The following is a 17,578-nucleotide window of genomic DNA, read 5'->3' on the forward strand; positions in this document are numbered from 1 at the left end:
AGTTCTTAGCCAAACTGAACAGAGTTTTGACTCTGTTCTCAAAACTCTCGGCTCACCTGAAGTGGTGCTTGACATCAGACAACCTTACTGGGGAGCGCAAGAGTGCTTAATTGAATTATTCACAAGATCGCTTTCTCATGAACCAACCACTCCATATCCAGACATCCCTTTGCTGAATGTACATACTTATTCTTCAAGTTCTTACATCAATCAGCCCAATATGGAGCTTTCTAGAGATACTAACTGCTTCACTAAGTCTGATCAATGAAAACATCTGTATAGATGAATTTTTTAATGCAATTTTAGTTGTTTTTTCACCAACATACATAATAAATCAAACTATATTAATCCATCAGGTATCCATCTGGGATCAGTTTTGATGGTATTCAAGCTGGATAAGTAATTAAAATATGTTATTTCCATGCAAATTGCATCTGATCTTGAAAAGTTTTCCTTAACCTAAATTGGTTAAACATTTCTCTGAAGTCTTAAATTATCCAAATTTCCAAGCAAATATTTTTGTTCCCATAATAGAAAGGTAAACTGCAGGTCATTCATGAATCAAGTTATCATAATTAATTAGGTTTAGCTCTATTGCCTTTTTATTTAAAAACTAACTGGATACTACTATTTTTCCTTCCTTTTGTAATACAGTATTTCATAACTGACTTCCATAGTATCTGCTCTAAAATTTTTTAACACTTTGATGATACAGTATTTTCATCTTTTATTGGAAAAGAATTTATTGCTACTTTCAAGCACAGTTTTTTCTTGTTCATTATATTGTGTTATCATAACTATGTGGCTTATGAAGATATTCAGACACTCATGTTTTATCAATACTTATGTCTTTGGGCTTTTTATTTTAAAATGAATTGTTGACTATGTGTTTTTTATTGTGAAAATTTTCCCAAATTCCACACCATAGCATGACTTGCTAATGAATATATTTACACCAAGAAAATAAAATGAACTTTGTATAAATTTCTAATATAAATAAAAGGGAATACTTACTTTTGAAAGAAAGATAATTTCCTATCCAACTTTCATTTTAATGGTAGAAAGTATATACCAATTTTATGTCACAAAAGAGGTTAGAGCTTGTTTTTATAATCAATGTTTGTTAGATTACTCTCACCCCTATCAGAGGAAGATCTGAAAATGTAACAAACAGGATATATTTCATTTTTGTGCAAATAGATATGTATATAAAGATTAAAGGCTCTAGCAGAGCCTAAAAGTGAAGTCCTTTATTTAATGTACTGGAATAATGCATGCATTGGCATTATGCCAGCTTTAAAATCGACATAAAATGAGCCTTAACTTCTCCTGCAAGATTCACTCTCAGGACCAGAAAGCCATTCAGTAATGCTTGTCTTCTCTTGCTATATAACAAACTACCCCCAAATTTTGTCGCTTATAATAACGACAACCATCTTATCATCTGTTATAAATGTGTGACTCAAGAATTCAGGAAGGGCCTGCCTGAGAAATTATCTGTGCCATATGGCGTTGACAGAAGTCACTTGATGGTACTCAGCTGGTGGTTGGGCTGCTCCAGAGAGCTCAAGTCAGCTTTACTTATATTTCTACAGTCTTGGCGGTAATGGCTAGAAGAATGGGCTCGGCTGGACAATTGACCATAGCATCTATGTTGGCCCCTCTGATATGGTGGTCTTAGAGAGTGGGGTATCTTTTGATAAGAGTCTCGGATAGAAGGTATAAGTCTTCTTCTGACTTAGCATCACAAGTCCCAGAATGTCATTGCCACTGCATTTACTGACTAAATGTAACATAGATCCCAGGACAGAAAATGAACATGAATTAGGTAAAAATCAAAGAAATCTGAATGAAGTCTGGCTTTTATTTATTTATTTATTTATTATTATTATTTTTTGAGATGGACTCTCGCTCTGTCGTCCAGACTGGAGTGCAGTGGCACAATCTCGGCTCACTGAAAGCTCCACCTCCCGGATTCATCCCATTCTCCTGCCTCAGCCTCCTGAGTAGCTAGGACTATAGGCACCTGCCACCACGCCTGGCTTATTTATTTATTTATTTATTTATTTATTTATTTATTTTTGCATTTTTAGTAGAGACGGGGTTTCATCACGTTAGCCAGGATGGTCTCGATCTCCTGACCTCATGATCCCCCCGTCTTGGCCTCCTAAAGTGCTAGGATTACAGGTGTGAGCCACCATGACCAGCTCTGGCCTTTATTTTCAAACAAATGTTGTTGGGAGGAATAAATATGATAGTGTGGAATAAAACAGAAGCTGACAAACCTACATCGGCAGAAAAAGTTAGATATGATCAATAAATTGTTAAACCATTTAACGTTTCTGCCAAAGAAAAAACACAATAATTTGAAGAAAAATTTTAAATAGGTTTATCTGCCTATAATACAATGGAATAGAGAAGAGAATACTCACTAAAGAGAACAAAGTTCAAATAGCAAGGGAAAAATGCAAAGGCACAACCAGCTGTAGATCCAGGAGAACAACAGAATGGCCTTGAGCAGAAGGATACCAGAAAGGGATGTTTTAAGAGGCTACAGGATACTGCAAAGCAGATGAGTCTTTTACAGTTTGTTTAGCTGATCCTGAAAGTAAGTGATTTCTAAGTCACAAACTGCTGAAGAGAAGAGGAACTCCACCCAAAACTACACAGTAAGAAGAAAAAGACTTACTAAATACCGTTTAACTTCTGAAACAGGAAAGAATCACTACATATTTGTGATAGGCAGACTAATGCCTGCCACCAAAGATGTTCATCTCTTTCCCCATTGAACGTGTGAATATATTATGTTGCATAGGAGAATAAAGGTTGGGGATGGAATTAAGATGGCTGATCAGCTGGATTTAAAATAAGAAGATTATCCTGGATTATCTTAGAAGACTCAATATGATCACAAAGCTCCTTTAATGAGGAAGAGGGAGGCAGAAGAGCCAGACCAGAGAGAAGGCATAATCAGAAAGACCCCATTGGTCATCACTGGCTTTGAAGATAGAAGGTGGCCATAAGCCAATGAATGCAAGAAAACAGATTCTTGCATTCTAGAGAACTTCTAGAATGCTGAATTTCTAGAAGCTGAAAAGTGCAAGAAAACAGATTCTCCCTAGAACCTTCAGAAAAGAATGCAGTCCTGCTGACACCTTGATTTTCGTCCAGAGAGACTTATTTCAAACATCTAACCTCCAGAACTGTAAGACAATACACCTGTGTTCTTTTAAGACACTAAATTTGTGGTAATTTGTTACAGCAGCAATAGGGAACTAATACAATTGTTAAAAATGTTTGAGGAGAATTGGAAGGAAAAAAAATTAAAGCATTTAATTTGTAAACAATTGTTCAAACATGATAAACAATGATCATGAGACTTACAAATGTATTATTAAAGAAGATAACTTTCCTGAAAGAAGGTAACTATCCATAACACATAATGATTGACATAATCCTGTGAGGGTCATGACAAATGTGCTCCATGAAGTGTTGGGATTTTCAGCCTCCTGTTTTGTTTTATGTCAGTTTTGGCAGATCTGGACTTCAGTAACTAGCAGTGTGCCTAGTCCATGGTAGAAGCTCATAAGGACTAAATCCATTATATAAACTAAAGGGGACTATAAAATAGAAAAAAAAAAACCTCATTATCACATATGGCTTGTGAGATTAGGCACATAGCAAAGGAAGGAAGAGAGAAGAGAGCTAAAATTATTTGGAATAAAAAAAGAAATCAAATTGAGATCCAAGTGAAATGCAAATACATTTCTAGTGAGACATTTTTAACCATTGACGAAGCTTCTTAGTTTCAGTTGGGTCTTCACAGCATCCTGCAAAAATGCATGGCAAAGATACAGCTGAACACCCACCAGCTGAAGCTGGGCTGTGATTGTTCTGGCAAACACATAACCCAGAGTAAATATTGTCTTGCACGAAGAAGTGAGGAGGTGGATTAGGCATTGTAATTACCATTTGCTGGGTATTTGGCATTCTTTTTAAAGATTTAATCATTTAGATGAGACTTAGTATCACTAAAAAAGGAGTCAATATTTCTGTGAGCCGGGGAGGAACAGCGCTGCTGTTTTCCTTCTGCTCAGCTGTTACGTGTGCCTACAGAAAGACAACTTCACCTGCTACTTTTTTATTCAAGACAGCACAGATAAAGAATTATGAGCAGTAACTTTTTTCAGTTCTTTTTTTTTTCCCGAACACACTGTGTTCTCATATATTATTGATCAGAAAGTGATATTTAAATAGGGTGGCAATTTATAAAATTGCACAGGGATCTTATTACATTATCTTAATTAATTTTACAACCAGCACTCACCCACTGTCCTTTATAGTACATCTAAAGAAGTCTTGCGCTGATTAACAATAGCCAAGCAGACTCAGATAGTAGCTTTCAGATAAGAACTTCTGTTAATCTTCTCCTTGTCAATTGGAATCTACTGACATAAATTGCTTTAATCTGAATTCCTGGCATTAAGCATTTATAGAACAACATTTTGAGACACTGATTAATGTAGTATTCCTTTGGGGCAGTGCCCCTAAATTCTAGTGTACAAAAGATCATCTGGAATTTGTTAAATCCAAATTATTTAGCCCTTTCACAGAGATTCTAATTCTTCAGGTCTAATGTGGGTCCAAGAATCTGTATTTTTAACAAGCATTCTGAAAGTGTCTGAGCCATGGGGCAAGGGGTATGTAATCAAACTTGTTTTGCAATCATACATAAATATGGACAATATTTTTGCTGAAACTTTTCTTATTTTCTTTAAATGTCCAACTCCTTATGTACATGATCTCTTTTAGTCCTCACAATGATCTTGTGAGGTAGGTATTATTATTTCTATTGTAACAGAGGCAAAGGGTTAAGTCACTTGCTGTCTTTGTTTACTCAGGCTGCCATAATAAAATACTATAGATTGAGTGGCTTAAGAACAGCAGTGTATTCTCTAACAGTTTGGAGGCTGGAAGTCCAACATCAGGATGCCAGCATGGTCAGGTTCTGGGGAGAGCTCTCTTTCTGGTTTGCAAATGACTGCCTTCTTGCTGTATGCTCACATGGCATTTCCTCTGTGCATGCATGGAGAGATAGAGAGAATGATCTCTCTTTCTCTTCTTCTTTATTTATTTATTTATTTATTTATTTATTTTTTTTTTTTTTTTTTTGAGACGGAGTCTCTGTCGCCCGGGCTGGAGTGCAGTGGCCGGATCTCAGCTCACTGCAAGCTCGGCCTCCCGGGTTCATGCCATTCTCTTGCCTCAGCCTCCCGTGTAGCTGGGACTACAGGCGCCTGCCACCATGCCCGGCTAGTTTTTTGTATTTTTTAGTAGAGACGGGGTTTCACCGTGTTAGCCAGGATGGTCTCGATCTCCTGACCTCGTGATCCAACCGTCTCGGCCTCCCAAAGTGCTGGGATTACAGGCTTGAGCCACCGCGCCCGGCCTCTTTCTCTTCTTCTTATAAAGCCACCAATATCATTGGATTAGCACTTCACTCTTATATTGTCATTTAACCATAATAAGCTCCTAAAAGCCCTATCTCAAAATAGTCACATTGGAGGTTAGGGATCCAACATATGAACTTATTTGTGAGAGGGGGTGGAATTTAGTCCTTAGCACTTGCCTATCACAACTAGTAAGTGGGATCCAGGGTTTGCACCCTAATTGCCCTGACTCCAAGCCCACACCATCTCTACCTTACCTTGCCCCTTTTGCCCTCTGGACCATTGGCAAGAATTAGTGATGGGCCACTCAGCAACAGAGGCATGGAGGTTGGTTAGATGAATATTCAGTCTTTCATTAACTGAGAATTGACTTTAATGTAATCAGATCACTTCATTAAACTTTAAAGTCTGCCTTACATCTGGTGACTATGACTATTTTATTCCTGCAACTTTATTACTAGTGACATATTTGTGCTCATAGAGAAAAATAGTTCAAGAAATCCTTTCCAGACAAGGATATTCAGCAGTTTAAGAGAGGGTGTTGGACAAAGCTGAGGTGGTTATATTTGCTTCTCTGAGCAGCTCTACCATCTTCCCTTTCAATGCTAGATGCCTTAGCTTGACCCAGGCCAACTTAGTCTTATCCTTTTTCTTATCCCAAAGGAGTAAAAATAAAGTATACTTATCAGCATTTTTCCATCTCACAATCTGCACAGAAATGAATCATTCATTACTAAACTTCCTTTACATACCATAGCCTGATGAGAAAACAAATAAAGCTTAAAGAAAAATATCAAAACACATTTGTACGATCTCATAGCAATAGCCAGGCAAAGTCAAGTCAAAAAAGCATATATTTAAAGAATCATTTCTTGTGAATGTATAAATATTTGTATCTTTGTTGGGAACTTATATATTCAAAAATAAATACAATACAAAAATTATATTATTCACATAGGATCATGGAGAGAAGGAAATTCCATTAAAACAAGGAACTAATATCTTTTAGTAAGGCTGAGTTCCCGTCCTAGGATTTGAAGTCCAGGTATCATGTCAGGGAAGGCATGTGTGAGAGAGAGGGTCAGGGTGAGTACCTCAGAGTAATGTAGAGATGGAGACAGGAAAAAATTGTGCAGGGGAGTGGGGCTAGATGGATGTTGGGAGGTAGATTATCATCGAAGATTCTATTACTCACATAAAAAAATGGAAATAATAATTACTACTAAATTTCCAGCAATATAAAATATATATAATAGTATGAAATATATCTTTCATAAAAATCCTGAGTATTGGACACATATTTAAGGCTCGGTAAGATCAGTTCAGTTGCACGAGTCATATAGATACTAACTGTGGAGCCAGGAAATGCAGCAAATTCAGGAGAAGTAGAATATGACATTCTAGACTTAAGAATTTGTCAAGGAAACTTTGGAAATCTACAGTTAAAACTCAAACTAAAAATCAAACTCTTTCACTCAAAAAATGTAACTACATAAGATGCAAAAGCATTTATCCATAAAACCAAATGTAGGAGAAGATGATCCCCTCTCATCCACTGCAAATTCCTACTTGGGATGACAAAATCATTTCCTCCACAAAATAATCACACAGTGTGAACTTAAGGGTAATGGTATTTTATCTTTAGAAAGTTGTCTAAGCAACATTATAGGAGGGAAACTTTGGTTACTGAAAGATATAGCCCAAAGGGCTATGTTATTCTAAGAAAAGAACAACATTTTCTGTAATGAGTTTTCTGGTAAGCACAGGTGTTTGTAACCCTGGAGTTGAATAATATGTCCCATTTGTACATAGCTGATATTAAAAAAATTGAATAAGAGATTCAGCTTTATGGACATTAATACCATGACATTTGACTTCCCAACTATTTATTAACAAAAAAATATAAAAGTCCACAAATATGTTATAAAGCAAAAAGAGAAAAAAAAAAAAAAAAAGAAGAAGAAGAGGTAAGAGAGAAAAAAGAAAGAAGGTTAAAATAAAAGAGAGTGGAAACAAAAAGACTACAACAGTTTAGTTCTAAAAGAGAGGGAGAGTTTTATCGATTATTGAGTTCACTCTCTCACGTTACCCAGTGTGGGCCAGGGCCAGAACACACACAAAAACACAATTCCTACCCTGGTATTTTTCCTATTGCACCACAGTATAAAATGCAAGAAGCCATATTCTCCATGTATTAAATATAATCATAAGAAAGGCATGACTTATGCCTATTCTTAAAATTATCTCTACACAATTAATTTGCAGCATTCTTTATTTTTTAAAATGAGTTTACTTTGGATGTGTGGTTTATTAAAGTAAATAATATAAAATTGATAGTATCTTTCACAGTTCAGTTGACATTCACAGAAGCTATCCTTACTTTGTCTAACATATCCAAAGCCTCATTTTCTATGCAACACAAGTAAGAGACTAGAATGAGGTGAAAGGCAACTGCTAATCAATTTGTCCTTATAGAACAACACTAGCTTTTTCCAGTTTTTGTATGTGTGTGCCAAAGTCTTATTCTTATCACCTTAATTACATAATGAACCTCCTAGGATTAGGCAGGTGGATGATATACAAAGAAAAAAAGTGAGAAGTGACAAGTGTTCTAGATATCTAATGCTGTGTAACAAAATGCCCCAAACTTAAGGGGCAACAGCAAAATTTATTTTGCATATGACCCTACAATCTGGGTAGGATGTAGAGTAGATAGTTCATCCCTGTTCCACTCAGCATCCACTGATGCCCCTTGAGGTATAGGGGCTGGTGTCCTCTGAAGTACCAAACAAATAGTATTGGAGTTGGGGATCCCTAGACATCTCTCTCTCCACGTGGCCTCTCCACATGGTTTCTCCTACATGGTAGCTTCAGAAGTGCTGAGCTTTTTACATTTTGGCTCAGGGATCCCAAGACATGAGCCCAAGAGAGAGAATCACGTGAAAGCTTTTTATGACCTAACTCAGAAGTTATGCAACATTGCATCTGTTTTGATCACAAGCCTTCCCAGATTCAAGGGGAGAGAATATGGACTTCTTCTCCACATAGACAAGTATCAACTGTACAATTGTACGAAGAGAAAATATGGAATAGATATATTGGTGGATCCACTTTGGAAACTACAATCTGCACCAATGCCCTTCCAGCAAGACTTAAAGTGACATCATGAAACCTGACATCAAGAGGGATTTCTCCTGAAGCAAAGCATAAAATGGAGAGGAGATTACAAATGGAGAGACCAGTTAGGAGGTTATTGCAATTGTCAAGGTAGAAATTATCATGGTGAGAACTAGCGTGAAGATAGGAACAGAAAGGAGACTTCCAGAGCACTTGTTCTGACTCTTTTCTCAATGGAAAATGAGAGAGAGGAGAAAATAAAATAGAAATTTAATAAAAGACAGAAAGAGGAACAGATTTGAGCAGATAGCATTAATTTGGCTTAGAACATTTTCAGGGATATTGAGGCAGAAGTGCCCAGTAGTCATTGGAAAATGTGAGTCTAGAGCTGTACTGTTATTAAGACCACATACGGCTATCGTATTATTGAAATGTGGCTGGTTTGAATTGAGAGGTGCTCTAAGAAAAAGTACACACTGAATTTTGAACACTTAATCCTAGTACTTTGGGAGGCCAAGGTGGAAGATCACTTGCGGCCAGAAATTCAAGACCAGGCTGGGCAACATAGCGAAACTCAATCTCTACAAAAAAAATACAAAATTATCTGGGCGTGGTGGTGCATGCCTGTAGTCCCAGCTACATGGGAAGCTGAGTTAGCAGGATCACTTGAGCCCAAGAGGTCGAGGCTGCCATGAATCAAGATTGCACCACTGTATTCCAGCCTGGGCAAGAGAACAAAACTCTGTGTATTACTCTGTTTTCACACTGCTGATAAAGATATACCCAAGAATGGGCAATTTACAAAAGAAAGAGGTTTAATGGACTTACAGTTCCATATGGCTGGGGAAAGCCTCACAATCATGGTGGAAGGCAAGGAGGAGCAAGTCACATCTTACATGGATGGAAGCAGGCACAGAGAACTTGTGTAGGGAAACTCCCCCTTATAAAACCATAAGATCTTATGAGACTTCTTCACTACTATGAGAATCAGCATAGGAATGACCTGCCCCTATGATTCAGTTACCTCCCATCAGGTCCTTCCCACAACACATGGGAATTCAAGATGAGATTTGGGTGGGGACACAGCCAAACCATATCACCCTGTCTCTAAAGAAAAAAACAGAAAGAAAAGAAAATTTAAAATGATAAATACTTATCCCATTATAATTTTACTGGACAGTTGGTCTATAGTTTTGATGAGAAAGCATATATTTGGGAATGCTTTACGCTAGCTCTACGCTATACCTGAAAGCATGGGATTGAAGGATGTCTCAAATGAGGGAATTTTAAAAGGGAAAAAAGAGGAACTGAGAAGATAACCTTAGGAATTCTCACAATCAGAGAGGAGAGAAGGTAATAAGCAGAGGAGTTCATAGCTTCATCTCCTACATTTCCTACTATATGTTAAGTTTATGTAAATATTTAATGAAAGAATAAGTACATGGAAAATGAATTAATGTATGCTTAAGAGAGTTCTTCATGCTGCTCAGCTATCATTCTTTATTTCCCTAAACCCCCATCTACTTTCATTCTCCTAAACAACTATTTCCTTCTGTCTCCTCAAACCTTGAACCTCAAGTATTTCCTCTCCTGTCCTCACTGTCAGCTGATGATCTTGCATCCCCATTCTCTGAGAACCAGAAGCAATTACAAGGGAAGGAACCTCTTCCCTAAGCTTTGCTCCCACCCACCTCATCTGGTCTGCATACCTTCATACCCATCTCTTCTCCCTTTACCATGCTGCTGCTTAGCCAACCCTTCCACTTATACAATAGGTCCCAGCTCCATTCAGAAAAGAACATGGCTCCAACAGTACTTTTTCTCCTGCACCATAATGTCCTCTCTCTACTGGATTGTTTGTCCAATCAGTATAGAAAAGTGCTACTTCTCCCATCTTAATGCAGCCCTCTTTTGATCCCACTTCACCCTCCAGTTATTGTTTTTTCTCTTCTTTCCTTTGCATCAAGAGATTTTGAAAGAGTTGTCTATGCACACTGCCTCCAGTTTCTCTTCCTTATTCTCTCCTGAATCTACATCAATCATAATTTCCACCATGCAGCTGTCCTTGTCAAGATCATTAATAAGTTGCCAAATCGGCTCTCAGTCCTTGTCTTACTTGACTGCTCTAAAGCAATTGATGCAGTTGGTCATTTTCATCTCCACTTGGCTTCCAGAACAGCATACATTCCTGGTTTACCTTCTATGCCCCTGGCTGTTCTTTTCAGTATCCTTGATTGGCCCCTTTCCATCTCCCTGTCCTTTATGTGTTGGAGTGCTTCAGGGCTCAGTCCTTAGAGCTCTTATATTGTTTATGTATTTTCTAAGTCAATCCCTTTCATCCAAACACACCTGTAATCGAGAAAGCTGGGTTTATTACTCACTACAACAGGGAGAACACATACTCATACATAGCAAACCATGACAGTTTTAGTAAGATGAGGTTAGAAATCATTATTACAAGGTTTGGGATTTGGTTGGGTGATTTTGGAGAGAGTCCAAGGAAGTGAAGTTTCACTCTGGATTGAGTGCTGTCAGAAACTTCCATGATTATCTCAATAAATCTTATCTATAGAGAAAGGAAGACTAGAGCAAAGTTACAACTGTAACTAGCAAGGAAGCAATAGTCAATAATTGAAATAGGAAGATAGTTGATCTTCTTTTAAAAATGTTCATGTTTTGTCTGTGTCTATTTTTTCTTGATCCATTGTGGTCAGAGGGGCCTTGCACAATGTCGGTGTTCAATGCAATTGTCTATGGGCAACAGGGGAACACCAGGGCTTAGGTGATAGTGCAAGACAGGTTCCTGAATGTCAGTGGTTGCTTTTGTCTAATCTCATTTAATCCCATGACTTTAAATTCCATCAATATGCTGAATATACTATAATGTATATCCCTAGTTCTTATAGCCATGAATTGCCATGACAACCAAAAAGTCTTCACCTACAAGGCTTTTCATACTGAACACATCTGAATCTAGTATCCTGATGGTCCCCTCCCAATCTGTTTATTGGGGTAGATTTCCCCATCTTTGTTTAGACAACTCCATCCTTTCCAGTTATTCAGACCGCAAACCTTTCTTGACTCGTACATACTTTATCTTTCTATCATACATCTGATATTTGGCAAATCCTGATGGCTACACTTATGAAATGTACCCAGAATTTGAGAACTTGTCACCTCTCCAAGGCTATCCCTCTGTTCCAAATCACCATCATGCCCCTCCTGGACTACTGGAATAACTCCTAACTGCCCCCACTCTGATTCTACCCTTTCTCCACTTAAGTCGATTCTCAACTCAGCAGCCAGAATGATCCCGTTAGAAAATAAGTCAGATCATGCCACCCATCTGTGGAAAACCCTCGCATAAGTTCCCATCTCAAAGTAAGAGAGCCAAGAGCCTCTCTATGATGTGCTTGGTCTGGATCTTCTATCTGACCTCATCTCCTGGTATCCCCACCCAAATCCACTCTGGTTCAACTATACCGGCCTCGTTGTTGTCCTTTGAACACATAGAAAATCACCTGTTTGCAATGGTCTTCGCTGCCCAGATGACTGTTCAGGGCCTTTGCAATGGTCTTCTCTGCCCAGAAAACTCATTCCCCAGCTATCTCCATGTATTCCTTTCTCCCTTCCCCCAGGGTTTTACTCCAATGTCATCTCAGGGTGTTCCTCCCCAGCCTTTCTGTCTAAAATGGTAACCTCCCACACCTGACATTTCCCCTTCACATTTCCCTGCTTTATTTTTCCCCTTAGCACTTATTTTATTACTCTCTAGCTAATATACTATACATTTACCATTTTAGTTAATTGTTTCTCTCCTAACCTCCATAGGGACTGGATTTTGGGGTTTTTTTACAGCTGTATAGAGTCCTCAGTAAGTATTTGTTGCATGAGTGCTGTATTGCCATGCCAGAGACAGCAGATACTGAAACCAACCGAGGAGACCAAGGAGAATGGCTGCCTGGCAGAGCAGTCTGGCCCACATCTCCACTCACTGGAGGAGTTGGTGTTAAATATGCATAGGTGTGATGCTGTTTCTGGTTTCGACCTCCTTCGTGGATGGAGATGTCTACCTCTTACATATGCTTAAGCCATTGGCACTGTATCCATCTGAGTCATCCCTCCCTGCCTGGAGAGTGCCGTGCTCCAGCCATTCTGTGTGCCTGTTTCTGTGTATCCCAGATCCTAGGCAGCCAGGCCCAGCATGACCCATAACATTGTGCTTGAGCTAGAAAGCAGTGCCTGACATGTTTTTTTTTTTTTTTTCCTTTCTCAGATATCATTAGACAAAAGCTTAGCAAGGGAGTTGGTGGAATGTATCATTAGAAACAAATAAATAAAAAATCTAAGACAGTAGCATTTCCTCAGTTAGTAGCTGGAAGGGCCACAGGTTGTCAACAGCAGGATGGTATTCAGTAATCATTACCCTTCTCTTTTATCCTAAATTATCCCAGTTCTAAAAAAAGGATTAAATGAAAAGAAAAAGCTGACAGTAAATAGGTTTATAGAACTGAACTAGAAAGATTAGAAATTGTTTTTTGCCAAATTGGAACATTTAATAAACCTTCTTAGAAATCTTAAAATGTATTGAGAGTACTTTCTTTAAGAGAATTTACAAGTGTTGTATTTGCAAAATCTAGTGATGTGTGACTTATTCCTCACATAATCCAGCCTGTGTAATTAATCTTTGATCAAGATATGTGTATGTTATATACTTTTACATATATTTATTTCTGTATATTTTTCATATATTTGTATACTTATATATATGTATTTATAAAAAAATGAATAAAATTTCACCTTTTTTAGTATTTTAAAGTTTTGGGTTGTCCTTGATCATGATAGACTAACATTTTTAATTTCGTTTTGTTCAAATGACCTAGTGTTACTCCAAGCAGTTTAGAAGTAAACAGTAACTTTGCTAGCATCCACATTATTTTCAAAGTTCAGAGAAAACAATTTTGTGATGGACGGAATGTTTCATACGTATAGACCACAAGTCCAGGGTTTTCGAAGAAGGACGCATCAGATGGAGTAATATCAGTACTACTTGCCTCCTCCGTTTCTTTCAGACGTTTTATGTTAACAACAATGTTACTTGACTGGCCTTAGAGGATGAAAGAATCAGATCACTGGAGACAGTGCATGCTGAATTTGGCATCTGCTTTTCTCTGCAACACCAGTTACTGGTGTTTTGTTTGATCTGTAACATGTAATAATTGATGATGGAGGTCGCAAGGTTTTTTTTTTTTTTTTTAAGCCTTTGTTCTCTTTACTTCGCTGTGTTAAATTTTGCACTTACTTTAAGAGGCTCCAGGTCATAGAATAGGTGAGCCTCTGATGGACGAGTCTTGCAAAGGCTACCTTCTAGAGACAGGAGGCCTGGTTTCTGACTTGACCTATGAAGCAGTTAGGACTCCTTCTGGACCCAGGAAAACATACAAGTTAACCAAGTCCTTTTATGCATGACCCATTCTACGTAAGTAATCTCTGACACAAGATTACATATACATATAGACTTAAATTTGATATCATGGCACCTTGATGAGCAGCAAGTACCTTAAGCAAAAAAGGGACTTTACTGTAAGGATGCAGTGGCAGTACCTGGAACCTAAGGCACCTATGAATGGTGTTTGGATCTCAGGAATGGGCAGGACCCAGGGGCCATATGCCTGCAGCTGTGCTCCTGTTCTCTCCCACTCCTTTCTTCACTTGCTCTCCAACTTCTCCGTTATTTGCTTTTCCTCTTTCCCCTCTCTCCTTTGCTTTCTCCCAGTTATAAAATCTCCTTTTCACTATGCACTAAAAAGGAATGGATCCTTATTGGCTCTGGCTGAGTCAGGTACCCATGTTTGCCCATCAGTGGAGTTGTGGTCAACTGGGCAAACATAGCTGGAAGGAGGCTCACAGCTGTAAAGATTGGTACGTGAACATCAGGGTGACAGAACTGGGGTGGAGTGTGGATGCTTCTCAGAAAGGCAACTGGGCAAACCATTTAATGTGTCTACTGTAATTCCTTCTGGTTCAGTGAGCTTTTAGTGGGCAGAAAATTAGTTGTTCCCAAGTTTTAAAAGCGCTCACAGTGCCTTTGTCCCTGTTCCCTCAACAGCCTTTTCCATGGTTCCCCTCCACCAATGGAATAAAGTTAAACTAGATAAAACGTAACAGGGAAACCCTTCATTTAGATTACATCAACCTAGCTTTTTCTTTTGCCACTGCCTCTCTTACACCATAAAGTCCAGAAAAATTGAACTATCTTCCATCCCCTGAAATGGCTTTATCTTTCCCAGCTCTTGGTTTCACTTGGATGGTTTAATCGAGTGGATATAATTTTAATATGCATCAGAATCACCTGGAAGGCTTGTTAAAACACACGTCATTGGAAGAATCCACAGAATTTCTGACTCACTAGGTCTGGGTGGAACGCAAAATCTTACATTTCTCACAAATTCCCAGGTGATGCAGCAGCAGCTGGTGCTGGGATCATGCTTTGAGAATCTTTAATTTCTCAGGAGCGCTCTTCCACACATCTACATTTATGTAAATGCTAAGCTTACTTCATTCTTAGCTGTTATGTCTTATTTTGTCTTCCTTAGTTGTTAAACCAAAAGTAATTTCTGTCTTCACTGTGCTTCTGTAGCTAGTTGGAATTCTCTTAAACCATTACCTACCTTGCATTACAATTAATTTGTAAGTGAATATTCCTTATGGGTAATGATAATAACTTACCTATTTTTGCATTATGCATAGTGCATGTCAAAAAATGTTTTCTAGGTATATCATCAGTGAACAGCAACAGTTCTGACTTTCTCTTTACTGATTTGGATGCCCTTTATTTCTTTCTCTTGTCTGATTGCTCTGACTAGCACTTCCAGTACTATGTTGAATAGAAGTGGTGAAAGTGGGCATCCTTGTCTTGTTCCAATTCTCAGGGGGAATGTTTTCAATTTTCCCCTGTTCAGTATAATGTTGGCTGTGGGTTTGTCATAGATGGCTTTTATTACAATAAGAATATTTTCTATATATTTTAATTACTGATGTAGACTATAACCTCAAGAAATATGAATCCTTTCATAAGAAAGTGGAGAGTGTTTCTTTTTTTTTTTCTTACTCATAATAGTTGTACCTTAATTCTTGACTTACATGGTCCATGAACTACCGTTTGTGAAGAGTTGAGTGGCTACCACTTTTGGATCATCTACATTGTGCTAGCTAACTTGCATATTTTATTTTAAATTCTGTCAGCAACCCTGAAGATAAATACTGTTAATCTCATTCTACAGATGATAAAACTAAGTCTCAGAACAGCTAAGAAACTTGACTTCCTTCCCCAAAGGAAGTCGCAGAACCAGAATTTGTAAAGGGCAGCCCTTATGATTTATATTATTTATTTATTTATTTATTTATTTATTTATTTATTTGAGACACTCTCGCTCTGTCCCCCAGGATGGAGTGCAATGGCACGATCTTGGCTCACTGCAACCTCTGCCTCTCAGGTTCAAGGGATTAGCTTGTCTCAGCCCCCTCAGAGGCTGGGATTACAGGCATGTACCACCATGCCTGGCTAATTTTTGTATTTTTAGTAGAGATGGGGTTTCACCATGTTGGCAAGGCTGGTCTCGAACTCCTGACCTGAAGCAATCTACCTGCCTTGGTCTCCCACAGTGCTGGAATTACAGGTGTGAGCCACCACACCCAGCCCTCTTATGATTTTTTATATCCCACACTTCCTTCCCATGGAGAAAATACTTAACACTGATCATGAAGTGAACCACCAGCAATTAAAGAGGTGATAAAATGCCTGCAACACAGCAGGTGTCCAGGAGAAGGCGACCCAACCAAGCTGCCAGGAAAACACTCCTGGCTTCCTGATGCCATTTGCCTTGTGAAGCTCTGTGCCAGATGCTGGATTCTGAGAATGGAGAGTCTTTCTTTAAAGGAGAAAAATGGCCTCAATGATTAAGAGGCATGAACTTTCATCAGCTTTTTGTACTTGTTCTCACATATTGCCAAAAATCTACATTTTTTTCCAAAAGTAAATTACATCTTTATTTTATTCCTGAATTTAAATAATTAATAAAAGAACAGGCTTATATGCAAAATGTTACAACTACAGACCTTACTGGTTTGAGTAATTACTTGAAGAAATATCATATCTTAAAATATTTCCATCCAGTGCATCCTTTTTATTAGCACTCTATAAATTTGCTGTCACTGTGATATCTGCAGGGAATGCTTGTAAATTAAAAAATCAAATAACAAAAATAACATCACCACATTTATTTTTTCAACAATCTGTTCTGAAGGATCTGAGTAGATGCAGTTGAAAAATGGACACACAGTTTGAGTGATTAGAATTTATAGGGGAAACAGTACTATTTTTACATGACTTTCATTTGCATTTATTTGTTATTCTCCTAATTTTGTCTGGAGTAGCCTTGGGGATGGGTTCTGTTACATGGTGATATCTTCCTTTATATAACTAAGTTTAGAGGTCAATCAGACCACTGAATAAATTCATAATATCTAGTCCCATGATGTAGATAAAGCAGGAAATATTTTAGCTGATTCACTTGTGGGATACTTCTTGATGCAAGGAATTGGAAATGAAAGCAAATATACAACAATGCCAAGTCATCACCTAAACCAAACAATGATAAAATGTTGAAGCCCTTAGGTCAGGGAAAAGTTAGTAAGTTACACATTGCTGTTTAATTCTTGTTTTGGGGAATACCCATCAAAGTGACATACTATCCACTCTAAGATTCGTGCATTCTTTCCTTCTGTCCTGTAGGTGGCAGACTTCTTGGCTGGGACAATTACCTCTTGTTTTGTGGCATTTGGGGAATTAGTGTACCTTTCTTCCAGTCCTTTGAGAAAGTTGTCTAAGACTAGATTCTCGATGCAAATGTCTTATTGATAAAGAAGAAGTTCTTTGTAATTGCATGGTACATTTACTCTGTGGCAAAAGCAAAATAAACTTTCTTTTCCTTGAGTAGGAAGATCTTTAC

The 17,578-nt window shown here is 38.0% G+C and overlaps 1 protein-coding gene across 2 annotated transcripts in view; it reads right to left on the reverse strand.

Annotated features, from left to right (window-relative positions):
• Positions 1-17,578, reverse strand: part of GRM8 (glutamate metabotropic receptor 8) — an 814,595-nt gene that overhangs the window by 391,506 nt on the left and 405,511 nt on the right. The gene's annotated exons all lie outside the window — the stretch shown is intronic.

The sequence above is a fragment of the Macaca fascicularis genome, chromosome 3 (genome assembly GCF_037993035.2).
Source record: "Macaca fascicularis isolate 582-1 chromosome 3, T2T-MFA8v1.1".
In the NCBI taxonomy this organism is placed as follows: domain Eukaryota; kingdom Metazoa; phylum Chordata; class Mammalia; order Primates; family Cercopithecidae; genus Macaca; species Macaca fascicularis.